Source organism: Mauremys reevesii, linkage group 9 (genome assembly GCF_016161935.1).
Source record: "Mauremys reevesii isolate NIE-2019 linkage group 9, ASM1616193v1, whole genome shotgun sequence".
In the NCBI taxonomy this organism is placed as follows: domain Eukaryota; kingdom Metazoa; phylum Chordata; order Testudines; family Geoemydidae; genus Mauremys; species Mauremys reevesii.
This window is the reverse complement of record NC_052631.1, coordinates 98,983,899-99,009,935: the sequence shown is the minus strand read 5'-3', so window position 1 is coordinate 99,009,935 and position 26,037 is coordinate 98,983,899. Positions and strand designations below refer to the sequence as shown.

At 48.1% G+C, this 26,037-nt stretch overlaps 2 long non-coding RNA genes across 4 annotated transcripts; both read right to left on the bottom strand.

Annotated features, from left to right (window-relative positions):
- Window positions 1–1,769: 1,769 nt before the first annotated feature.
- On the bottom strand, window positions 1,770–9,370 carry LOC120371812. The gene is made up of 4 exons (XR_005584591.1): window positions 9,198–9,370; window positions 8,377–8,421; window positions 2,279–2,442; window positions 1,770–1,837 (listed from the first exon to the last, which is right to left on the bottom strand). It is a non-coding gene; the product is annotated as an uncharacterized LOC120371812 (long non-coding RNA).
- Window positions 9,371–12,299: 2,929 nt separating this feature from the next.
- LOC120371811 lies at window positions 12,300–22,039 on the bottom strand. 3 transcript variants are annotated; one of them, XR_005584588.1, is made up of 5 exons: window positions 21,990–22,039; window positions 18,951–19,108; window positions 16,322–16,400; window positions 13,767–14,076; window positions 12,300–12,469 (listed from the first exon to the last, which is right to left on the bottom strand). It is a non-coding gene; the product is annotated as an uncharacterized LOC120371811 (long non-coding RNA). The 3 variants fall into 3 exon arrangements; XR_005584590.1 differs by having other exon boundaries at window positions 13,962–14,076; XR_005584589.1 differs by having other exon boundaries at window positions 14,044–14,076.
- Between the last annotated feature and the right edge of the window lie 3,998 nt (window positions 22,040–26,037).

Here is a 26,037-nt window from a genome sequence, read left to right as displayed (position 1 = left end):
GCAGGATCAGGTTTCAAAAGTGTGTACACACTCTTTTGTTAGTGAAAGGAGAAGGTACAATGTTCTTACATAGTTGTCACTCCTTTTTTCCCCTCTACCATCATAAACCATTATGAGGGTCTGAAAATCACTTTATTTCACAGGCAAAAAGGTGGGGGAAGCACTTTTGTTTGTGAGATAGATAGTTTCCTGATTCTGTAACGGTACCAGGATCCACCATGCTTACAACTGTTGCAGGCCTGAAAATAAAGACACTAGTTCTTGAAGCACATCAGGAGCCATGTGAAGAGTGGGGGGAAGAAAAGGACAGAGGTAAAGGTGAGGGAGTTTTTTACTAGGGGAGCTGCTGAGGGAGGGAACATACTAGCAGTGGTCAGGTAACAAAAGTATCTGCTGCCACTGCCAGGCGGGTGAAGAAAAAGCTACTTGGGATGGCTAGGGTGGACAGGTTTCTTTAAACTTGACTCCGCTCTGAGTTCATCAGTCACTGATGCTGAAAAACCTCTCTACTATTACACTAAAATGAATGCAGGTCTGGCAGCAGGCCGTCAGCGTGCTGTTAGTTCAGATGTAGCTGAATCCTCCCCTTCCTTGCAATTGCTATTGTGATTCTTGGCTTCTTCCTTTCCAGCTACAATCAGAAAAAAACTTGCCTGTGAATTTCGAGTGTCTTCAGTTTGCAGACAATCAGTTGCCTATTTGTGAATGATAAATTGTGGCTTTAAAAAAGGCCTCTTCCCAGGAGATAGCCACTTCCTGTGAGAGCGCACAGTGTTGATCTCTTTCCTACCCCCACCCCCTTTTTTTCACAACTGCAGCAGAAAAAGAACCAAACAAATAGCAGTGTCCTGCTGGGTCCCTTTTTAACTCCAGGTCTATGTCCAATTTTCACCTCACGTGTCCATGGTACATTGGCCTCTGCAATTAGGTAATTAGCCCCCGACCTGTCCACTGCCCAGTTTACACCTTCTGTTGTTTGGATTGCCACAGGGTATCAGTGGGGTCAGAATTTGGCCCAATTTCTTTTTCTTTATACTTGCTCTGTCGATGGTAACCAAAGTCACCGGTTTCCATCAGAATGTTTATTATTTCTGTGGTAGCTTTTTCTATTTTATATGACACGTTTAAATGCCTTTACTCCAGAGTCTATTAAATTGTGTGGGTGCAGTAAATGCTGTTAACTTTTTGAACCTCACTGTTTAGGGTCTAGGACAGGGTTGGCAACCTGTGGCTCCGGCTGCCCCCTTGCTGGCAGCCGTTTTTTGAGGGGATGTGAGGTGCAGGCGCTTACCACAGGTGGCTCCTGGCCGGCAGCGCAGTAGGGCTCAGGCTGCCTGCCTGCCCTAGCCCCACGCCGCTCCCGGAAGCAGCGGGCTGGCTGCTGGCACGTCTCTGCATGCCCCTTGGGGGGAAGGGGGCAGCGGGTCTCAGTGTGCTGCCTGTGCCTGCAAGCACCACCACTGCAGCTCCCATCGGCTGGTTTCCAGACAATTCGAACTGTGAGGACAGCACTCGGGGTGGGGGCAGCCTGAGCCCTACTGTGCTGCCAGCTGGGAGCCGCCTTTGGTAAGTGCCTCCTGGCCAGAGCCTGCACCTCACACCCCAACCCCATGCCCCAGGTCAGAAGCCCCTCCTGCACCCAAACTCCTCCCAGACCCCCACCCCTTCCTGCACCTTCTGCCCCAGCCCGGAGCCCCCTCCTGTTTATACTCAAATTCAAACAGCTCATTACCAAGGCAACTGTTGTCTACCAATCAAACTCTTGGAATGTCTTGTGAAAAAGCGGATGTGCTCTGCATTTACTAGTATGTTCCAACGTCCAGCGGTTTGAAAAAGTCTAACGTCAGAAATAAAATAGATGCGTTAAATACCTTCAATCAGAACAAGTGTTGGTGAGTAGTAATAACTTTACTATGTTCAATTATTATTAGTGGATAAATTCTAACTCTCCAAGTAGCTTTGCGTATGATGTGGCTCTCGAAATATTTTGGTCAAAGACAAAAGCAAAAAAAATGGCTCCTCTTCTTTGAAAGGTTGTGACCCTGGGTCTCAGGAGGTTTTCATCTTGACCCTGCGTTTGGTAGAGATCGCCCTCTGCTGGACAGTGCCTGTTGTAAACGTGCTCACGCATTTGGGCAGGATTTTCACAGGGCTCAGTGCCAGCCTAAGGCTGCTCGAGATAGTGTAAAACTCCCATTGACTTCACTGAGCCCTTCTGAAAAGCCCATCTTCAGTGTACAACTGCAAAGAGCATTAGGGCAAAACGGAGGCTATTTACCTTCCAAGGAATGATTCTCCCCCACATAACACTGGCTGCCAAGTCATTTTCAATTTGGTGTCTAACCACTCCATTTCAGAAGCTGCTGCTGCCATCCAGTGACAAGTAGGCTTCATTGTGCACTGCAAACTCTCAGGCAGACTCAGGTGCTCACTAAGGGTCACCTTTAAAAAAATGTTGCAATATATTTATCATTTGTCGATTAAACATCTCTTCTTGGCATTTCCTCCTCTCCCCCCTCCCTCTCCCAAACACACCAAAAATTACTTATAGGGATTTGAGAAGAAAACTTTATTTAGTATTAGAAATGTCATGTGCGGTATATGACTCAGCACAAGTTAGTTAGCTTTTCTGTCTGCTACAGAGCACCAGCCTTTGTGTATCTTCCACACTCCCCTCTCAGCATGTCTGATACACCTCCTGCCAGTTATGCACACTCAAAGGTAAGAAGTGTGCTCTTATTTGGTTTAGCACAGCATAGATTGAGACTTGAGATATTGGATAGTTTTTATATAGAGACTTATATTGAACTTGAATATTGAATTGTATCTTGAGTAGTTTTTAATACCCTCCTTTGTTGTTTGAGCATGAAAACCATTCCCTTATGCATGTGGGACTCTGTAAGGTAAGTGCAGTCTGCTGCTTTCATGATACTTGGCAGTTTTCAATCCAGAAAAATAAGATTTAAAGTTGTACTTTTTTTTTCTTACAGCGAGTTAATTTCCAAGACCCCTGCAGTCATCACTGCATCCAGGAGACCCTTCATAGGTCATTGGAGTCTTGCTGTAGGGGGCTCGGCTTTATTGTTACGAGCTCTGACTTGGATTGTGTTTTGCTAGATGCTTGTGTGCCTTCCACATCTTTAAGCCATGATGCTGTATCTCACTTTGCAGCTCTCATGGTTGCATGTCATGGACACAGTCATTCCAGCCTGAGATAACTGGATAGGATGCCCTCTTGGTCTCAGCCAAGTCGGTATCTTACTTAAGCAGAGGCAGCACTGTTAGTAAAAGGAGGCACTTCTTGCATTCTCACTCTCTTTCCAAGTACTTTTGCAGCACTCCCAGACCCACTGGTGCAAGGAATAAGGCCCAATTAATAATCATTATTTGTGTTCCCATATTGCCAAGAAGCCCTAGTCATGGACCAGGTTCCCAGCATCCTAGGCACTGCACAGGCACAGAACAAAAAGACAGCTTCTGTCCCCAAGAGCTTACGTATAAGACGAGATAACAGATGAATATAGACAGGTAGATGGGGGAACGCAATGAGACAAGATAGGTCAGTATGATAGACAATGGTATCAGCACACCAGCAGCCTGACCATAGTCAAGTGTGTGTGTGTCTGTGTGTGTGTGTGGGGGGGGGGGGTTTATAGCTACTCCAGCAAAGGAGAGTATTATGAAAGAAAGGAGTTGGAGGAGGAATGAGACAGCTTGGCAGATGGGGGGAAGATCTAACATGGATCTTCTAACATTACCACCTTAAAATAAGAAGTTTGGGGGGAGGGGTCTCTTGAATTTCAGTCTGGATCAAAGACTAGTGAAACCATGAGTGGTAATTGTCTTGTCTATACCCTACATCCTAAACCCAGCAATTAAATGGAAGCAACATAGTGGGATGTACGTTAACCTACCATAAAGTACCTCAGGGTTGCAACTTTATAAACTGATCATTAAGACAAATTAAATAATCTTATTCCACAGCCATAAAATCACACGAGTTTGATGTTTCCATGGCATCAGACTTACCTATTTTTTATAAACCTGTATTGGGACTGTTTCACCTGATTAATGCACATACACATTAAAATCAAAGACAAGTATTGAAAAAATATATATATAAAACCAAAGATTCCTGTGGCAATGCATTTTCTTATATAAACTCAGTCTGGTGCAGCACATTGTGACCATCAGCTCTTCATAAACATGATGCTGGATCAACTCTCACTTTCATGCTATTTTATTGGTTTAACCTTTTAAAAAACGAGTCATTGTTATTGGACTGGAGGAGTCGCTGTCAAGCAGAGTGTTGGAATACTGACCTGAGGCCAATCTGCTAACGTTTTGTAGGAGGAAGGGTTATGTTTTAGAGCAGTGGGTTTCAAACGTTTTTTTCTGGGGACCCAGTTGAAGAAAAAATTTTATGTCCATGACTCAATGGAGCTGGGGATGAAGGGATTGGGTGGGGCTCAGGGCTAGGTCAAAGGGTGGGGGCGTGGAGGTGAGGGCTGTGGGGTGGGTCTGGGAATGAGGGGTTCAGGGTGTGGGAGGGGGCTCTGGGGTGGGGGTAGGGCTGAGGGGTTTGGGGTGCAGGAAGGGGTTCTGGGTTGAGGGGGGCTCAGGGCTGGAGGTTGGGGTGCAGGAGGGTGTCAGGGCTCTGGGCTGGGGATGAGGGGTTGGGTGCAGGAGGGGCTCTGGGTTGGCAGGGGCTCAGGTCTGGGGCAGGGGATTGGGATGTGGGCACAGACTTACCTCTGGTGGCTCAGCCGGGGTGCACTGCGGACCACGCGACGCCACACGACTCTTGTCTGCAGGCACCCCTCCTCCCCCCCAGTTCCCATTGGCCGGTTCCCGGCCAATGCGAGTGCAGAACTAATGCTCAGGATGGGGGCAGTGCATGGAGCCCTGTGGCCCCCCTGCCAGTACTGGGTAGCGACCCATGGATTGAAAAATACTCTTTTAGAGAAATATCGGTAAGGGTGTCCAGTCCATCCCTTTCAACAGACCAACGGCACAGAAACATCCTTACGTTCTCCTTGGCTGTGACTGCACAAATATTCTTATGCTTAGAAATACCCTCAGTTCTTTGAATCAGGTACTACATATAGTCCTATGTGTTTGTACAGTGCCTAGTTCACGGTGAAGTTACACGTATATAAATACCAGTCAGTGAGCTCTCCTGTGCTAACAGTTCTCCTGATTTGCTGCGCTCATGGCGGGGGCTCGCACCACTGCTCCGACAATACCTATCTGACATCTAATTTCTGGAATAATGGCACAGTGGCTCATGACAAATCATGCGTCCACTTGATTATGCACTAGTCTTTTAGATAGAGACGTTCATATTAATTGGGTAAATATGTTCCATTAAACTGGTTTTTATGACGGCTGTATTGCACTAACTATGGTACAGCATTTCCTGTTGGCTTGATTTATCCACTAAAATTACCTGCTTGTTCAGAGTTCTTGCAGCTTCTTATCGTTTTTGATCAGCACAAGTGTAATATCACTTTAAACCAGTAATATCCCCTGTGAGCAGACTACATTGATTGTTTGCAGTGAGTGAACTCAGTGACCTAACATGACCCTTATATTTTGTAACATTTAGACTCAATGTGAATAACTCTAAAATGTAAAGCTTCAGTTTACCAGTTAAAGTTTGTTCATGGTCAGAAAAGTGACACCACACTATTCCCTGTGTTTGTCACAGTTGCTTACTGTACTGATAAATTTGTTTCTTGAGTTAATGCTGTGAAACAACTACAGCTGTGGAAGACTAAAGTGGATTTTGCCTCCTATATCTTGAACAAAATTGTCAAGTTCTGATTGCAGAATCATAGAATATTAGGGTTACAAGGGACCTCAGAAGGTCATCTAGTCCAATCTGTTGCTCAAAGCAGGACCAATCCCCAGACAGATTTTTGCCCCAGATCCCTAAAGGGCCCCTCAAGGATTGAACTCACAACCCTGCATTTAGCAGGCTAATGCTCAAACCACTGAGCTATCTCTCCCTACCTTATCAGGGGGTGATTATTTAAGAAATCCAGACCCAATAGGTAGGACTACTAATTCAAAACATCCTTTGACTTGAAAACCAAATAAATCTGATGGAGTAAAGAAATATGGAAATTCAGAATTACATAATCACTTTTCTGACAAATTCCACTTTAAAATGGTCAGTTCTGATTGTTTGCTATGTTCAAGTGAAATCACTAGCAGGGAAGTAAGTGATTAAGGACCTGATTGTCAAAAAGTTTCTTATTTTGCAAATGCAAATTAAAGGCTGTACATACCTGCCTGATTTGCTCTTGCAATCAGGTAGCTAGATGTCCAAATACTACAATTTGTACCTATAACTAATTTTGGGCACAAAACTCTGCATGTAAAATTGTCAGGTGAGGCCTCTTTAAAATCAAGTCCCAACTGTGTGCATTTATTTTGATTCTCTTTCATATTATAAGCAATACTTACGGCTTTGTGGCATTAACAAAGTTTGCACTCAATAGTACTGAGAGAGAGAGAGAGAGAGAGAGTGTGTGTGTGTGAGAGAGAGAGAGAGAGGATTACATTCCCCCTTACTGTTATAAAGGTTTCTGTTTATCCATTATTTAACTTGATTTATTAACGCTATGCCAAATATTTGAAAAGTGTTTTAGGGTGGTAATTTACAAGCTTTAAACTAAAGCTTTTAAATAATGAATGTAGTATTGCAATATTTCTGTCAGTCAGACATATGTAGAGAATAAGCTATTTCACTTCAACCACAAATCTTAGTAGGGAAATACATCTAAAGATTACTACAGCCTGGACCAAAGACTGCTTACTTCATGCAAGTAATCCTGTTGACTTCCCCCATGTGCACTGTGAGAAAGATTCAACCCCTTATCTTTAGGGCATAATTCACCTACTGCCAACAGCTCTACTACACTTACGGATCTCTTACCGTAACGGTACCTGCCATGGCTCCTAGCCCGTTTTCTGCCTTTGAAACTGGATTCTAAAGTTATCAACATAGCTTTCACCCAGTGTTTGACATGTTGAATTTTAATTGCTAAAGTGTCTAGTAATTGTGGTCTTCCAGTTTGAACTACTTGCATTTTTCAACTTTATTCTACAGAATATACAATATTTAGACTCTCACGAGCACTTCTTAACTACCCCCCTGTAACTGTGCCCTGAGAGGTGGATGTTATGCAGAAGAATCAAGCTGTTGCTTTCATATGAAAGCCTTGCACGTACTGATTATATTACAGCAGCTCTCAGTTTCTGATTAATAATCAAACATCATTATAGGGGTACATTAATACCACAACTTTGCCCCAATCATAGACTGAAAGGGAATTTTCAAAAGTCACAGAAGGGTAAGGTGGCTAGATCCCACTGACTTCTAATGGGAGATGGGTGCTTACCTGCCCTTTATGCCTTTGAAAATTCTTCCATTTATCTCTTACTTTCCAGAGTGATTCTCCAGAAGTGGAATATCATCAGTACAGTCAGAACCGCTGGACACATGAAAGTTAACTATTCCATGCCGCCTGTGCTGGTTCTGCAGGCTACTAGACTTGACAGTAGAGCTCCTGCTGCCACTCCTGCCCCACGTGGATCTGATGATCTCACAAGCCCACAGATATTTACTTCACCCAAACCTCGGGGCCTTTCACCTAACCCAGTACCGGGTTTACAGTGGTGCCAGGCCCATACTTAGAAGGGGCCCCAGCACCCAAACTGTGGTGCCAACCCTCTCTGTTCTGCCCCCTCCCCTGCTTACTTTCCCCACCCTCCCTTCCTGGACAAGCAGCAGGTAGGACTTTGGTGCATCTGAGGGCTGCATCTGAAGGAAAAAGCTGCAACCTCCTTGCCAGATGCAGGTGATTAAAGAGCAGCTCCAGAAAATGCTAGTCGGTGCGTAGGATTTGGAGATTCAACAAGCCCCTCAGATTGTGAGCCAGCTACCCTCCCACAAAGGAGGACCCTGAGCTAATCACCATTTCCTTTGGAGGGGTAACATCACCAGCTAGCTCTCAGCTATACTGCAGGCTCTGCGTTTCTGTGTACTGAATATAAATAGGAATCATTTGGAGGAATGGGTTCTTTGGCGGGCTGAAGGGATGTATTCTGCAGATGGCCCCAAATGTAAATTGTGGATAACAGATCTAAATCCACAAGGAAAGATAAGACTGTGTAAGCTCTTCAGGGCAGGGGCTTTCTTTCTTTTGTATGCCTGTACAATATCAACTACAATGAAGCCCCAATCCTGATGGTAGCCTCTGGGTGCTATTGTGGTACACATCAAGAAAGTATGACCCAGTTAAGCCATCCTCTGCATATTCAACAGCCCTAGCAATTTCACTTATGGAAACCCACTGCATTGCTTACCTTGACTTTCATGATTAGTATGTGACTAGGTTTCTTCGGAAATGACTAAAGGAAAAAAACAAAGAGAAGTTACAAAACTGTCATGTGTGTGTGTGTTTGTTGGAAGCTGCGGGAGGTTTAGAAAATCCCTGTTCTCTTTCTCATGTTAATATGCAAAGCTAGAACTTAGCCAACCTATCTTAAAACCTGAGAAAGAAATGGCTGAATTGTGAGAGGTTAGAATGGCAAAGCTGCTCTGCTGGAATGATGTACCCACGCTGCAGCAAAGATGCGGGGAACATTTGTCTGATCAATGAATGATGTAGTTGAGGACAAGTGGGCGACGACTGTAACTGCTGGAACGTCTCACTGGTATCTGCCTGCTGACACCAGCCCGGAGGTTAAAGAGCTAGCTGTGATTTTCCCCACCCTAGCAAGGGGAGATCCCTTCTCAGAGCCACAAACCACCAAAGGGACCAGCTCCTCTTGTGACCAACCACTTGCCACAAGGCAGGATGGGAAAGAACCACCAGCAACAGGTGCTACTCATTGCTTAATGCACTGCTGGGAAGTGCTCAGATGCTGCCCTGCTGGCTCCAGGTAAAAGCGCCATGCCAGATGGGAAGCCTAGGAACATGGAGGGTTGAGAGGTGCTGGGCAAGGCAGTGGTAGCGTGAAGGTGAAAGACTGCAACAAGTTGCTCCTGAAAGGTGAGTAGCTGGTGTGCTTCAAAAAATAGCTACAGAAAAAGGGCTTGAGAAGGCAGGGTGCAGGATCAGGCTCCAGATCTGATATACGCTCTGTGAAAAACGATATTTTTCTACCAGCCCAGCAAATATTACCTGGCACCTGAAAGCCGAGCTGAGTTAGTCTCTCTCTACTCATGCCTTATCAGCGGCAGTAGAGCGTCTATTGCTTTTAATAGGAGTTTGCCAGACAGGCGCTCAGGACTGGACACTGTGGCCAAACTGTGAAATCCGGGTCCCTCAGAGGTGTCCCGCTTTTCAGCGGCACTGAGCACCCCGGCCGCTCTTGAGGGATTACACTCGGGAGGAGTTTCCCGCCTTTTCTTTCGGATGCGCTGCTCACCCAAACCCGCGGCTCCCCCTGGCTTCCCGCCTCCTCTGAGAGCAGAAACTTCCCGGCTTCCCCCGCCCACACCTCACTCAGAAGCGCCGGCCCCTGCTGCTCTGCTCGCCACCTTCTTCCTCTGAAAACAGCCCGCTCCCAGCTGCCCCCGTGCTCGGGGCAGGGATCGCAGCGCGCCCGTCGGAGCTCCGGAGGCTGCTGCCCGTGGTGCGGCGCGGGGCGCCCCGAGGAGCGGCACCCAGCACCGGCCGCTCCCCGGCGGGCTGGAGACGCGAGGCGAGAGCCCCCTTCGGCGCGGTGTAGCCGGGCCGGAGCCCACGCCGGGCTCAGCCCTTCCAGGGCGAGGAGCGAGTCCCCGCGCCCTGGGGCTCGGGCGCTGGGTTCAGGATTTCCCGCGTTACACGTTGCCAGGGGCGGGCCCGGGGCAGGAGCCTGCCCGACGCCTCTGCCGTCGGGGCTGGACTGTCACGTCCCTCGCGGTGTCGCCCGGGGTGAGGGCGGCGCCTTCTCCCGCAGGAGGGTCGGGTCGGGTCTGGTTCGAGCCCCGGGCACCCACAGAGACCCCGGGGACCCCCCTCGCGGGCTCTGGGCCCCGAAGCGAGGCGGTAGCGAGCACGTGGCGGGTGTGAACGGGCGGGAAGCGGATCCGAGCCCCGCCCGCATCGCTGCTGCCGGCGTGAGCAGGCCCCGGGGCCCCGCTGCGTTTCCCCCAGGCCGCGGGGAGCAGGGGTTAGAGGCCGGGCTGGGGCCGGCCCCAGGGCGCTGTCAGGACCCGCTGAACCCGGGGTCGAGGGCTCTGCCCAGCCGCCCAAACCCCGACTGCAGCGCAGGTACGCCCCGGGCGGAGCCTTTGCGGGGGGTCGGGCTCCGACTTCTTCGGGAGCGGGGACCGGGCTTTTGCCGAGCGCCCCCGGGGCAGGACCCCTGCAGGTGCCGACCGAAGGGAGCAGCGCCGGGGGGACTCCCGACCGGGCTCAGGGGGGCCGCGGGGGCGGCGGATGGACGGAACAGACTAGACCCCCCCCCCCACCAGGCCCTCAGCCAGCGGCGGTGGAGCCGGCAGCTCGGGCCGGGATCCCCGGGACACGTGCTCGCTCGCCCGCCGGGCCCCCTGGCGGCTTCGGGCTGCGCTGCAGGGCCCCTCGGAACGACCAGTGGCGCTGCTGTTGCAGAGAGGCCGGGCGGGGGCGCAGCAGCCACCCCCGCCGCTCGGGGTACGTGGCGTTGGCAGCTTACTAGGGCCCGGGGAGCTCGCAGCCCCGTTTTCCCAGGTACTTTCCCCAGCGGGCCAGGACCCTGAGCCTGGCCGGGAACCACAAGCTGCGTCTGCCCCACAAGACCACAGGCTCTTTGGAGTCTGGGGCAACCCCCAGCCCCTTGTGGGAACAAACTGAGCCCCTAGACCGCTGGCTGGCGCCTTTATTCAGCCCTTAGCACAGCTCCGGGGCACAGCTCCCCCCCTCATAGAGGGTGGTGCCTACCCAAGCCCCTGGTGAGCCATCCCCCAGCACAGGCTCTACACTCCCACAGAGGTAGGGCCCAGTTTGCCTCCAGCAGCACCTCCAAGGAAGAGGGAGGCCAGTCCAGGGCCCTGGCTACTGCTGCCTTTATTCTTAGCCTGGCCCCCATTTGCCAAGAGGTGGGTTTGGGCTGACCCACCAGCCTCCCACCTCAGGGAACAACTCAGCCAGGCAAGCACCCATGGCTCTGCCCACCCTCAGCAAGTCATGAGCCAGCCCCAGCAGCTGGCCATTGCAACCCTCTCTGCGCTCACACAGCCGGCCCAGCCAGCGCTCCTTGCGTTCTTATTCGACTGCACCAGTGGAGGCTGGAGCACATTCTGAATCTGGGGGCTGCTGTTAATAAACCAAATTAAGATACCCACGATTCAGATAGTGAAGTGAACGTATGGGCAAGGTTAGGGAGAAAAGAGCTCAGCTAGCAGATCTCTCCCTACCCATCCTTCTAATGCCTCTTACTTCCGTCTCCCACACCACCAACCCATTAATAATACACAGCTCACAAACAGTTTTCCCCACCTTTATATTAATATATTCGTATGTCAGATCTACAGACCAGGAAACCTCTTAATACCCCTCTTAAAAACCTGATCATACAGCATCTTCCCGAATTTAACAGTGCGATAACATTGTTCTGTTGCCCTAGGCACCACAGGCTGGTAGCGACAGCACTGGTTCTTGCCGTGGGCACGACCATCCAGCCTCACTGAAGCAGCAGTGCAATACTGGAGAGCAGCTAGGCAATCCTAAACTCCAGTATTTACGTGCTGCTAGAGCACTGCTGACATGCTTCCATTGTAAATAGGTCTCCGTGACTTCCAGAACCCTTTTACAATCCCTGCTGGTTGTCTTACTACCTATAATTTGTTATTGGTCTTAAACAGAGGAAAGAATGCTGAACAAAACAGGAAGCAGAATTACTTCAAGCAACATGCAACTGGTATAAGCCAACTATGAAGACACATTAAAGATGACTTAGTGTATTAAGATGAAGCTATTGCTGATATTGGAAGGTGATGAAATATTGAACAACCACATGGCCTGTGATCGGGTCAACAGGTTAGAATACCACAAATCCCTGAGCCGTTTTAGGCAAATTCACCAAAGACATAAAACCAATACTCTATCTTTGCAGGCTGGAAAGAAAGTGTACATGTTAAAAGCACTACAAAAACATATCTAAACATACCTGTTCAACTGATCTAAGAGATATGAGAATGTGCCAGCTTCCACGGCTGACGCCCAGAAGCTCCCTTTCTTGTCTATCCTTGAGGTAATGAGGCAGCCCAGAATGGTCTGTATCTCCTTGTCCCTACAAACCATGATGTGCTGCTACATCTCCTCAAAGCCCAACAATGTTGAAATTCCAAATGGTATTTTGACTATTTTTTAACATGATATAAGGTATTGAAGAGCACAATACAATCCAATGAAGACATTTTTAACATTCACTTATTACAAAAGGTTAAATGTTCTTCAATCCTGTTCTACCAGAAAGTCTGCAACTAAAAAAGAGAGCAAGTAGTTATACAAGAGTATCATGACTGCAACAATTAAAAAAATAAAATAATAAAAACCTACTTCATTTGCCCAAAATACACAGTAGACTTGTTGCAGTTGGCTACATTTTCAGACCAACTAGATCTGCTCTCCCCCCCCACCCCACCCCACCCCTTTTCTGGCCCTTTCAAATAGGCAAGGAGTCGGCAACCTTTCAGAAGTGGTGTGCCGAGTCTTCATTTATTCACTCTGATTTAAGGTTTTGCATGCCAGTAATACATTAACGTTTCTATAAGTCTATAATATATAACTAAACTATTGTATGTAAAGTAAATAAGGTTTTTAAAACGTTTAAGAAGCTTCATTTAAAATTAAATTAAAATGCAGAGCCCCCCGGACCTGTGGCCAGGACCCAGACAGCGTGACACTGAAAATCAGCTTGCATGCTGCCTTCGGCACCCGTGCCATAGGTTGCCTACCCCTGAAATAGGCTATTGGGAAATCTGAATAGTCTACAGCTTTTTGTGTGTGTGCACTGCAGTGCTAGGCAGGGGTGGCTCTAGGTATTTTGCCGCCCCAAGCACGGCAGGCAGGTTGCCTTCGGCGGCTTGCCCGCGGGAGGTCCCTGGTCCCACAGATTCAGCAGCACACCTGTGGGAGGTCCACCGAAGCCGCGGGACCAGCAGACCCTTGGCAGGTATGCCGCCGAAGGCAAACTGCCTGCCGCCTTCGCAGCGACCGGCAGAGCGCCCCCCGCCCCCCCCCGAGGCTTGCCGCCCCAGGCACGCGCTTGGCATGCTGGTGCCTGGAGCCGCCCCTGGTGCTAGGGACATCTTACAAGCAGTTATAGCTGTGTAAGAAATAGCTATAGTGCTCAAGTGTTTGTCATTTCCCTGAATTATTTCGATTTAGATGATCCAGATTCCTCAGAGCAGGTCCATACTCACCACGCGGGTCGACACAGTGAGTTCGACTTCTCTGAGTTCGAACTATCGCGTCTAATCAAGACGCAATAGTTTGAACTCCCTGCGCACTCTGGAACTCCACCACCGCGAACGGCGGTGGCGGAGTCGACTTTGGAGCCGCGGAGTTCGACCCCGCCGCGTCTGGACGGGTAAGTAAGTCGAACTAGGGTACTTCGAGTTCAGCTACGCTATTCGCGTAGCTGAACTTGCGTACCCTAGTTCGACACCCCCCCCTTAGTGTAAACCAGGCCTCAGACTGAGTTTCAGGACATAATTTGAAGCAAATATTTCTCTTTTGTTTGTTTGTTTTTTAGGGTCCATGCAGCTCAGATTTTACCTTTCAAATTTGAATGAAGTCAGCACAGCTGTCTTGAAATTTTTCAGAACATTCCCTGCCTAGGCAGATAGGGAACAGCAAACTTGGAAGAGGCAAGGGGGGGAGAAGAGAAGGAGTGTGAAGTAGGTTTTTTTGTGGGGTCCCTGACTTCACAGCGTACAACCTTAAGATGTAATTACAAGTTAGCCTAAGCACCAGTACAGATGGCTTGACATATCTGCATTTCTTTTTGACGTTTTCACAGGTATGTGATAAATCAGTTAGGAGCAGTACTAACAGGTATATGTTCCTCCAACTCATCTTCTTAGGGCTTGTCGTCATGAAAAAAATAGGAACAGTGTTAGAAATATGGCATTGAGATGTCTCCTACAATGGTATGCTATCACCTGTGCTGAGCACTCTGAATACATTTTTGGGGTCCATGTTATCTCCTCCCCGCCCCGCCGCCCCATTTAATCAGAACTTTAAAAGGGGAATTCAAAAGCTCTAATTTATGCAAATTTACACTACTGCTTTTTTGCTAGCAGACCTATTTTGCTTTCTCACTTTAATACTGGTATTGTCAGCCAAACAACTCTAAAAGGGTGAATACTACTTAACCCTTTTTTGTACTGTTTCTCTAACAATATCTTGCTTGACTATATCTGCTTAGTCTGCTTAAGAAAGGAAATAAAATACCCAAAAGGGTAAGTGGTTTCATTTAATAAGCAAAAATAAACAAGCCCTCGGTTCTAGAACTCAATTTTGATTCTAGATCAGGGGTAGGCAAACTACAGCCCAGGGGCCACATCCGGCCATCTAGCTCCTGCTAGGGAGCGGGGTCTGGGCCTTGCCCCATTCCACGTGGCTCCTGGAAGCAGTGGCATGTCCCCACTCTGGCTCTTACACATAGGGGAAGCCAGGGGGTACTGCACGCTGCCCTTGGGCCAAGCACTGCCCCCAAAGCTCCCATTGGCTGGGAACTGCGGAAAATGGGACCTGCAGGGGCAGCACTTGCAAACATTGCAACGTGCAGAGCCACCTGGCTGTGCCTCCACGTAGGAGCCAGGGAAGGAACATGCTGCTGCTGCTTCCAGGAGCTGCTTGAGGTAGGTGCTGCCCGAAGCCTGCACTCCTGACCCCCTCACAAACCCCAACCCCCTGCCCCAGCCCTGATCTCCTCCCGCTGTCCGAACCCCTTGGTCCCAGCCAGGAGCCCCCTCAACACACCCTGAACTCCTCATTTCTGGCCCCACCCCAGAGCCCGCACCCCCTCCAGAGCCCTCACCCTTTCCTGCACCCCAACCCCTAATTTTGTGAGCATTCATGGCCCGCCAATTTCCATACCCAGATGTGGCCCTCAGGCCAAAAAGTTTGCCCACTCTTGTTATAGAATGATGATCTCAAGGGATTGGGCGTGCAGAACTCCCCAAATCCTTAAAATAAATCAGCTTCTAAACCAAGAGGGCAAATAGATCCTGCCTTTTAAAAAGAAGGGTGACATTTCCAAGCCACTGCCAATCTATTACCACCAAGCTCTTACTTGGAGAAAAGAGGAAGTCAGTTTTCACGATGTAAATAGGGTTATTTGGGAGTGGAACGTGAGGCCAGTAGAGATGTACAACATAATACACATATGAGAAAATATTCTCATGCAAGCCAACAGAACAATTCTCTCAAACGGTATAATGCTATTAATCATCTCATGCAGTATAATTTAGGTTTTTTGTTTTGTTTAAATAGCCAGTTTTGTACTTTGCATAAATCAGTACTGAAGTAAAGACTAAGTTAAGAGCATCTTCCCCGAGGGAGTTTTGGCTAAGGACTCTCTCTTGCTGTTAATTGCAGATTCACTTCAGTAGGAATTCCACATATCCAGCACCTCGAGGCTAGACCTTAAGGCAGGGGTGGGCAAGCTTTTTGGCCCAAGTGCCACATTGGGGTATAGAAATTGTATGGCGGCCCATGAATGCTCATGAAATTGGGGTTGGGATGCGGGAGGGAGCTCCAGGTTAGGGGTGCTTGCTGTGGGGTGAGGCTAAGGATGAGGGATTTGCGGTGCAGGAGGGTGCTCTGGGCTGGGACCAAGGGGTTCGGAGGGGGATCAGGATTGGTGCAGGGGTGTGGCTCAGGGGGTGCAGGCTTCGGACGGTGCTTACCTCAAGCAGCTCCCGGAAGCAGCAGCATATCCCCCCCCCTCCGGCCCCTTCGTGGTGGCGCAGCCAGGTGGCCCTGCTGTATGCTGCCCCTGCAGCTCCCATTGGCTGTGGTTCCCGGCCAATGGGAGCTGCAGGGGCAACGTGCGGAGAGGAGTTCCCTGGCTGCCCCTGTGCATAGGAGCCAGAGGGGGAACATGCCACTGTTTCCGGGAGCAGCACAGAGCAGCCTCTGACCCTGCTCCCTGGCTTGAGCGCCCAAACGGGGAAAGTCCCAGACCCTGCTCCCCAGTGGGACCTCAGGGCCAGATTAAAATGGCTGGCCGGCCGGATGTGGCCCATGGGCCACAGTTTGCCCACCCCTGCCCTAAGGGTACTTGAAAAGTTATTGGCTATATTAGGTTCACCTTTCCAACTCACCTTGACTGAACGCAATGATGCATCAGTTCTGCAAATATGATTCTCTTTGGACACAATTTAACTTCTTTTTCAATATGAACTAGAAAACAACACAAAGTAGAGTTTATAAAGTGTTCCAACAGACTGTACCTTAGACAGGTGATATACATTGCAGTGCACTGACTAATCAAACAGCAATCACATTTTTTATTAAAGGCTTTAATGTGTGCTCATCCTATCAACTGGGGGGGGGGGGGGCGGAGCGAGGGGACTCCTGCTTTCATTCCAAAATACACTGTAATACAAAGATAAGTATTTAAACAGTGCTGCAGCAGATCTATCCCTTCCCTCATCATTGTACTATAATTTATATAATACCAGGATCACTGAAGACTGGTTGCCTAGATTTTGCTTATTAGGAATTATACACAATCCATACTAATATGCATAATGGCATTAGATACAGTAATATTAGGAAGGTTGTTTGCAATGAGTTCTCTATGTAGAATTCATATTGGAAGAGATTGCAGTTACGAGGGTGAGTTGGGTTCTATAACCTAGTGCATAAAAATACCACGCAAAAATATGATGAAAAAGGAAGTGTCACCACTTCATACATTTGCTTCATACACAATAGCAACAGAAGCAGATTTGTTGGACAGACCAGATGAAAAGAAAAACTCTTATTTATGTTGATTTTAAAGCTATACTACCATTAAACAAGAATATTAAATACGGTCCATCTTGTCTGCAATGAAGGGGATCAGAAATTGAGGCTAGGTACCTCATGCCTTCATCTGGCAGCAATCTCATCTTACTGTGGGAGGGAGGGGGAGGAGAAATACAGTGAACAACACAGCGCTCTCTCGCAACACCCTTCAAGCAACCCAGAAGAGCATTTACTGTCTCTTTAGTTTCATACAGTCCTCAGCCGTGAGAGCAAGACAGGCCAGTCAGAAGTTAGTCAAATAGGGAGACGCTTGTTCACATGTCTAACATCTTTTGAGCACTTCACAAAATATCAATTAAGACTCACAACATTCCATTACATTTATTTTACAGACTGAAACTGAGGCTTAGCAGTTAGGTCACTTGCTATTGCATTTTCTACCAGCAAGCAGGAGACTACAAATTGGCATAATTTAAACTCCAGAAAGTACTGAGGCAGAAATTTCTGCAGGTCAGATGCACCAGATTTATGGCAGTGATGTACATAGGCACAATTAATATTTCTGGATAACTGGGCATTTTGGATATGCAGAAGTCCACTGTAATGCTGTCCCTAGGATAATACCTATACAGTGACTGCTTGCCAAGGTTTAATGGGGTGTATGAAAATTCTTTCAAAACAAGAAGGCACCTCTTAAAAATCCAAACGGAAGAAAACAGGGGATACCTTATAAAAAAAGAAAAGGACTGAAAGTATAAGCATTAGGACCAAGGGTGAGACAGACAGATGGACGGACACCCACCCCACTTCGCTAACTTGCTTAGTCTCCATTTCAGTGCTAGGCAAAACCAAAACCAAGAAAACATTGTTTCCTATATACTCAGAATAAAAAAGATCAGCTATCGAATTGGCTATTTAGGAGACATTTGACACAGCAGAAATACTAACATTTTGCCATGCGGTGGGGGGGGGGGGGTAGGGGAGAAATATCAGACAAGTCATTTACTTTCTAACAAATATTTAAAACTAGTCATCCTCATTGCAATCTGAAAACAGATATCCAACAAATAAGACACCACTCATTTTGAATATGGTGATGAAACAAAACTAAAGTGGTGAGTCCCACCCCTTAAATAGTTCATAGCTGACTGTGCTCGTAAGTCAGTCATTTTCATCTGAACAATGGAATTTAACCAGTGTAAAGTATTAATATTCACAAATGTAGTTAATAGGCAGAAACATACCCTATGTTTTATCGACAACCACCACGTGTTTTTCACTATTAAATTCCCTAAACAGTTCAACTCGTAGACTGCCGAGATTTAGCTGAGGATTTAGTAATTTCTCTTTACAAATCCTATCTATTAAATTAACAGCTCACTGTATTAATAGACGTATCATAGTGAAGCTGTTTTCCTTTGCACCGACATCTCAAGTGAAACTAATCTGCATGCAAAGTGTCATGCAACAATCATTACTAAGCACTCTTTACTGGGCAGCAAGGTACCCATATAAAAGTGAACAAAATAAAATAATTTTAATTTTTTTATATAATGGGTGAAGATTAAATTTTGATATTTTCCAGTGCACTTGTATTGAAAGTACTGAATCTATCCTCTCATCACCACAAATTAACTTCTACTATTTCTCTTAAAATAAAGAGCATTATATGAACATAAATACATATGAGCTGCAACCTAAGTTTTGGCATATTCTACATTTAAAAGTTACATGATTAAGTACTCAACTTCTCTTTTAAGGTGGTATAGGAAATGGAACAGAAAATTGGATACAAACTGTTACAATAAAGTGCATAATCATTTGATTTTAAAAAATATATTAAAGCTTCTAGTTTTACAAAATTAAGAGCTTGATCCTGCAAACGCTGACATGACTAGTCTCATTTATTTAATGAAGTCTATTCATGTGAGAAAGGACTACTTGTGCTTGCAAGGCCTGTAAGATCAGATCCTAACTTACTGTACTTCAGAACGTAAGTAAAATTTCCAGGATCCAGTTTTTCCTCAAAACTGCAGAACTGAAGAACAGTACAGTGCTTCTTGGTTCCATTTTTTCACCATCATCTCACCATCATTTCACCTTTTAAATAATAAGGTAAGGATCTGGAACCTGAACTCCTAAAATGTTTATTTGTTAAAAACAGAAAGAAAAACTATGGATTTTTTGTTGTGATTTTTTTTTTTTTTTTTGGTCAGATGAATATTCATTCAGAGCATAACAAGCATGCAGTAATTATATTCTTCACATTTGGATCAGTTTCCTTAAAGCCCACCTAAAGCTTCCCTCCTATATTCTGTAAGCATTTACTATATTTGCAGTTCACTGTTTTACAAGGTTCCTATAAAAATGGACTCTTTGAGGTTAATAAATATTCATAAAGATGATGAACAATGAAGTTATTTTGATTTCTTCAGATTATGCTGAAGACAGACAGATGTTGGCACACCTACGTATGTATATATAACAGTGCATTTTTTTAAAAAAATATTTATTTTGCACGGTTGTTGTTCTAGCTTTGGAAAATTATTTTCCTATACACTGAAAAATTGCTTTTACTTATCTGATATTTTCAAGCAGTAAAAAATATGCACAAATTATACACATTGCTCTCCTCACTGTAAACAGGCAGAAAGACAGTAACTCATCTAACCAAAACATAATTTAGAAGTTCACATGCTTGCCAGGATATTCATATTTCCTGTATGAAACAGGTCGGTAGAAAACTGTTAAATACTTAGGGATTTTTTGTTTACCCCCCTTCTTTCAATTATTTGGCACTTTAGACAGTCTTAAATCATTATAATAATCTACTACATTATATACATCCACGTATTTATATTTTTTATGAGAATTTAGTCAAACTTTTCCACCACTAATAAATTGTTTAAAATAATGTTAATTCTGGCATTTTTAGTAAGTTACATGTGTAACAAACAATCCAATCTTTTTTTAAAAAAATATTCTGATACCAAATTAGATATGAAATATAAATTAAAATTTTAAATTGCAATTGACATTTCTACAAATAATAAAAAAAACATACAATAATATTTTGAAACTACATTTTAGTACAGTAGAAATTAAATTGTTACTCGTTGGAAGTTATTAGAAAATCAAATTTTTCAAAACAGAATTTGGGGAGGGAGCGGGAGTCTTAGATCTAGAAATTAAAGTGTCACTTTTCACATTTCCAGCCTGTCAAAACAAACGTTAACAGAATCACACGTTTATCCCACAAGATACAATAGCTTTAAAACACTATAAAACTCGGTTTTAAGCAAGTTAAAGGCTTTCAGAAGCAGAACTGTACAAGTTCAATTAGATTTTGATCCTGAATCCAGTCATTTAATTACAAAATACTTCGGTATTGTTGACAAGCCAATTAAAAAAACTGCTGACGTTCCTCCTTAATAAAACAAGAAGCATATACTTGAAAAAATGGAACTTTTCTTTAAAAATAAAAATTAAAAAAAAACCTGCATTAAAATGTATATCCTCAGTACCATGTAACAAACAAGTTACAGGTCTAGTTCCCCAAAACGTTTAGTTTAACAACGTTTCCGTATAAACTCGTTCCGAAAACAAAAGTCGAATTGAAAATGCCCTGGGTTGAACGTGTCCACACGCGGCCAAATTACACTCCCAATCCCTTTTGCAACTTTTCAACTGCTTGGATTGAATTAATTGGTCCAGTCTTTTAACCCGTCACCTCCCGGCGGCCGGCAGCTTTGTAACGGCCTGTACCCTAGACCCTCCCCCACCCCTCGCTGAGGGGGGGGGCGCACATGCCCCCCGGGAAGGCAGGTTACAAAGTGTCTCCTGTCACTTCTCAACTGCGTCATTAGCTGATACAATAGCGAGGGCATCGATCGCAGGCCGAGTGTCGTCAATTGCGGGGGGGGCGCCGGGAGTGAGCGGGGCGGTGTGCACGGGGGGGAGCCCGGCGCCGGGTGTGAGCGGGGCAGTGTGCACGGCGGGGAGCCCGGGGCCGGGTGTGAGCGGGGCAGTGTGCACGGGGGAGCCTGGGCCGGGTGTGAGCGGGGCAGTGTGCACGGGGAGCCAGGTGGGTGAGCGGGGCAGTGTGCACGGGGGAGCCCGGGGCCGGGTGTGAGCGGGGCAGTGTGCACGGGGAGCCTGGGGCCGGGTGTGAGCGGGGCAGTGTGCACGGGGGGGGGGAGCCCGGGGCCGGGTGTGAGCGGGGCAGTGTGCACGGGGGGGGGAGCCCGGGGCCGGGTGTGAGCGGGGCAGTGTGCACGGGGGAGCCTGGGGCCGGGTGTGAGCGGGGCAGTGTGCACGGGGAGCCTGGGCCGGGTGTGAGCGGGGCAGTGTGCACGGGGGGAGCCTGGGGCCGGGTGTGAGCGGGGCAGTGTGCACGGGGGAGCCGGGGCCGGAGGCGCCGGGTCTGAGCGGGGCAGTGTGCACGGGGAGCCTGGGGCCGGAGGCGCCGGGTCTGAGCGGGGCAGTGTGCACCGGGGTGGGGAGCCTGGGGCCGGAGGCGCCGGGTGTGAGCGGGCAGTGTGCACGGGTGGGGAGCCCGGGGCCGGAGGCGCCGGGTGTGAGCGGGGCAGTGTGCAAGGGGACAGTTGCACTTTAACCCTTTGCCACCATGGGGCTTTTGTACGGCACGCGCCTGGTTTTCGTGAAAAAGGATCCCCCCCCTTTCTGCATCACCGGCTCCGAGGCAGCCCCCGAAGAATTTGTTTACTCCCACGCCCAGTGAGCTCCTCCTGCCCTCCCCACGGCGCTGGACCCGTGCGACCAAACATCCCCTCCCGACCCCCTTCCTCCGGCTGCGCGGGGGCTGCATTTGGGGCTTTTTGCAAATTGAAAGTTTTTGGTTTCTTTCCTTCCTTCCCCTGGAAAGTTTTTAACCCGCTCGCCGCCGGCCTGCAGGGGGTCGCTGCCTGCCTGCCTGCCCCCCCGCTCCCGGGGCTCCCCTCCCCCGCGCCCCCTCCCCGGCCCGGCCGGCGGCTCCCCGCCCCCCCCCGCCCACCACACCACCGAGTCCACTCGAAAATGGCGCCGAAACCGAAAAAACTTCGCAAATTTCATTGTAGGCGTTTGCAAGGGCTGCTGGGAGAGGGGCTGGGGGGGGGCAGGCGCCGCCCCCGCCTCGGCTCGGCCCGGCACCGCCCGCGCTGCGCTGCGCCCGGGCCGGGGGATGCGCGCGGGACGGGACGGGACGGGCCCAGACGGGCAAGGGAGGAAGGGAAGGGGGGTGTGGGCGCTGGGTGGGGGAGGGAGCCAGGCTGGTCCTGGGGCAAGCGACACTGAGAATTGGGGGACAAGAAGGCTGTGCCATTGGAGGGGGGGGGCATGGGCCTGGGGGAGCAGGCTGTGCCCTGCTGGGAGGGGAGAGGGTGGCCCTCCTGTGCCCTGGTTCAGGGAGTCCAAGGCCAGAAGAGCCCATTGTAGTTAGTCTGACTTGCTGCATGACACCAGTCCTAGCACTTCCCTGTATTAATTAATTCCTGCTTTCCCGTCCAGTAGCTGTGGCTGAACTAGAGCAGAGCTTGTGGATAAACATCCAGTCTGGATTTAAAAATGTCCAGGGATGGAGGAGAGTTCACCACAGCCCTCGGTAAGTCGTTCCAGTGGCTAAATACCCTCGCTGTTAAAGATTTGCACCTTATTTCCTGTCTGAATTTGGTTAACTTCAACTCCCCGCCATTGGATGGTGTTAGATCTTTGCTAGTCTGAAGAGCCCTCTATCGTCACATTTCTGTTCCCCACATAGGCCCTTATAGACTGATCGTGTAGCCCCTTCACTTTCTCTTTGATAAAGTAAACGGGTCGAGCTCCTGAATCTAGTCGAGGCCTGTTTTCCAATCCTTTAATCGTTTTAGTCTCTGAACTGACACCAATTTATCAACTGTGATCAGCAGAGCTGGACACAGTATTCTAGTAGTGGTCACTCCAGTACCAAATACAGGGGTAATACAACCTCTCTCCTCCTACTCAGTGTTCTCTGTTTGTGCATCCAAGGATCACGTCAGCCCTTTTGGCCACAGAGTTGCACTGGGAGCTCACGTTCAACCGATTGTCCATCATGATGACACCCCCCCCCCCAAGTCTTTTTCACAGTCACTGCTTGCTGGAGCTGGGTCCCCCATCCTGTAAGTATGGCCTGCATGCTTTGCACAGCCTTCAGTTAGCCTGTATTGAAACGCATATTGTTTGCCTGCGCCCCGCTCACCAAATGATCCAGATCGCTCTTGTATCTGTGACCTGCCCTCTTCATCATTTACCCCCATCCCAGGCTTTATTCATCTGCAAATGTCATCTATAATGGTTTTGTTTTTTTCCAGGTCATTGATGAAGATTTTAAATAACGTAGGGCCAAGAACTGATCCCTGTGGGACCTATTAAAAACTCATCCACTCAAGGATTACACATGTAAAATTACATTTTAAGATCTATCAGTTAGCCAGGTTATTAATGTGTGATGTTAATTTTGTATTGTTCTAATTTATGAATCAAGAAGTTATGTGGTGCCTGACGGTAGTCTAAGTATATTACCTCAACACTACAACCTTTATCAGTCTTGTAATCTCATAAAAAACTATATCAAGTTAGTTTGACAAGACCTATTTTCCATAAGCCCACATTGATTGGCATGACATTACCCTCTTTTAAGTCTCTCTTTTGCCTGGGCTAGATCTCAGGCTGACAGGCCTACAATTACCCAGGTCATCCCATTTAAACACTGCTTTGATCTAGTCCTATGGAGCTCCTCAGTGTTCCCAGACCAGCTCCTTTTAATCTCTTGGATACAAGTTATTTGGACTTACTGATTTAAAATGTTCAACATTAGTAGCTGCTGTTTAACATCATTCTGAGTTACTGTTGCAGTGGAAAGTATTTAATCTTTTTGCGGGGAGGGTTATGATGCCTCATGGGAAGCACGATGGGGGGAGGTAATCCCAGGGCGGAGGCAAGGCTGGGAATTGGGAGGGATGGTGCCCCAAGGGAGGCAGGGCTGTGCACTGGGGGGCGATGCCCTGGGGAGGAGGGGGGAGTGGGGTTGTGTGCTTTGGGGGGGGTAATTGGGGGAGTGGGGCTGTGTGCTGGGGTGGACAATGTGTGGGGGGGAGCAGAGCTGTGCCTTGGGTCGGGGGAGAGTTGCCTTGAAGTACCTGCAACCAAAATAAGCCAGGCCAAGTCCCCAGGTGGGTCAGTCAGTCAAAGCCAGAGGCTGCCAACCTGACCCTGTGCCACTCAGTGCTGGTGCCTGGGGTGCTGGCAGTGGGGCAGAGATGTACTGGGTGTGCTCCGTCTACAGGGGCACCCCGGAGAGCTGGGGGGGGGGTTGTTCAATGGGGGGAGGGTGCTTCCCCCCGGAGAGCTGGAGGAATTGTGCACTGGGGGCTTTACCCTGGAGAGCTAGGAGTGTGTTGGGGGTGGGAAGTGTCACACCCTCAGAGCTGAGGGGTGCATTGGGGGTATAGCTGTGGGGGGGCTGTGCATTGCGGGGGTGCTGCCTCCTGGAGAGTTGTGGGGATGCATTAGCGGGAGCTGTACCCTGACCGGAGGGAAAGGTGTTGTGCTGAGATGAACGTTGGCTTTCATCCCTAGTGTGCCTGGCACAAAGGGTTCTCACCTGAGAACGGTGCCTGGACCAGGCTGTTTCTTGAGCGGGATGCTTTATTCCTTTAATCTCCTTTGAAAAGCTCACCGTGGGAGTGCAAACTTTATTCCCAATCTGGGCCTAGAGCCCATGGGGCAGCGATGTCAGTGTCCCCCATGCCTCAGCCATGACAAGAGAGTACCTAGGCCCCTCAGTCAGCCAACAAGGGGGCAGAGGCCCAGGGGTGCTGGTAACATTTACCTTATCCAGTAGGAAGCGAACTGACATCACTGGCTCATTTCATGTTATATGCTGTCCAACAGCCACTGGACCGTCTTGAAGCCCGTGGGGGCAAAAAACCTAACTGGCTTCAAGATTGAGCTTGATAAGTTTATGGAGGGGATGGTATGATGAGACTGGCTACAATGGCATGTAGCCAATCTGCGACTGCTAGCAGCAAATACCCCAGTTGTTCGGTGATGGGACATTAGATGGGGCGGGCTCTGAGTTACTACAGATAATTCTTTCCCAAGTGCCTAACTGGTTGGTCTTTCCCACGTGCTCAGGGTCTAACTGATGGCCATATTTGGGGCCAGGAAGGAATTTTCCCCCAGGTCAGATGGGCAGAGACCCTGGGGGGTTTTCACCATCCTCTGCAGCTTGGGGCACGGTTCACTTGCAAGTTTAAACTTGAAGTCTTTAAATCATTATTTGAGGACTTCAGTAACTCAGCCAGAGGTTAGGGATTAGGAGTGGCTGTCTGAGGTTCTGTGACCTGCAATGTGCAGGAGGTCAGACTAGATGATCGTGCTGGTTCCTTCTGGCCTTAAAGTGTATGAGCTTGTAACTGTGAACTTTGGCTGTATTCACACCAGCTCCCCAGAGATGAAAACACCATATCCCACCATTACTAATCACCAGAGCTGTCCAGTTCCCCATTACATTTAAAAGGATGGCACATCAAGCATTTTTGTTTCAGAACGAAACCTTGGTGGTGGTATTGTGGGTGGGTGGAGGGATTGTAGAAATAATTCTTCTGTGTATTCCATAAACAAAACCCAACCTTAATTCCTTTTGCATGTTGTCTCAGTGTGGCATACACCTACTGTAAACTTTGAAGAGCAAGAAAATGCCAAGTTATATGACACCTCTTAACCAGAGCTCCAGGCGCACCGAACAGGCTCTGCTGGCAGTACCAGATTGCGCTGCTTCACAAGGAATTCCCTTCCACCTCCAGCAGATGATCAAGCACCCTGCACACCACACACTGATCTCACTTGCATGATCACAGAACCTTAATGACAACCTCAGCAACATTAGCAAATACTTAGCACTGACATATGTGCACCACAGGTTAAAGTTTGGGCTGTGCCATGTGATCCTGACGGGAGCAAGCGCTAGTAATTAAAGTTTTGATCTGATACTGTGAAGGAGGTAAATGTGCTTGGGTGTAGTGTTTCTTTGTCTCTTGGCTGCAAA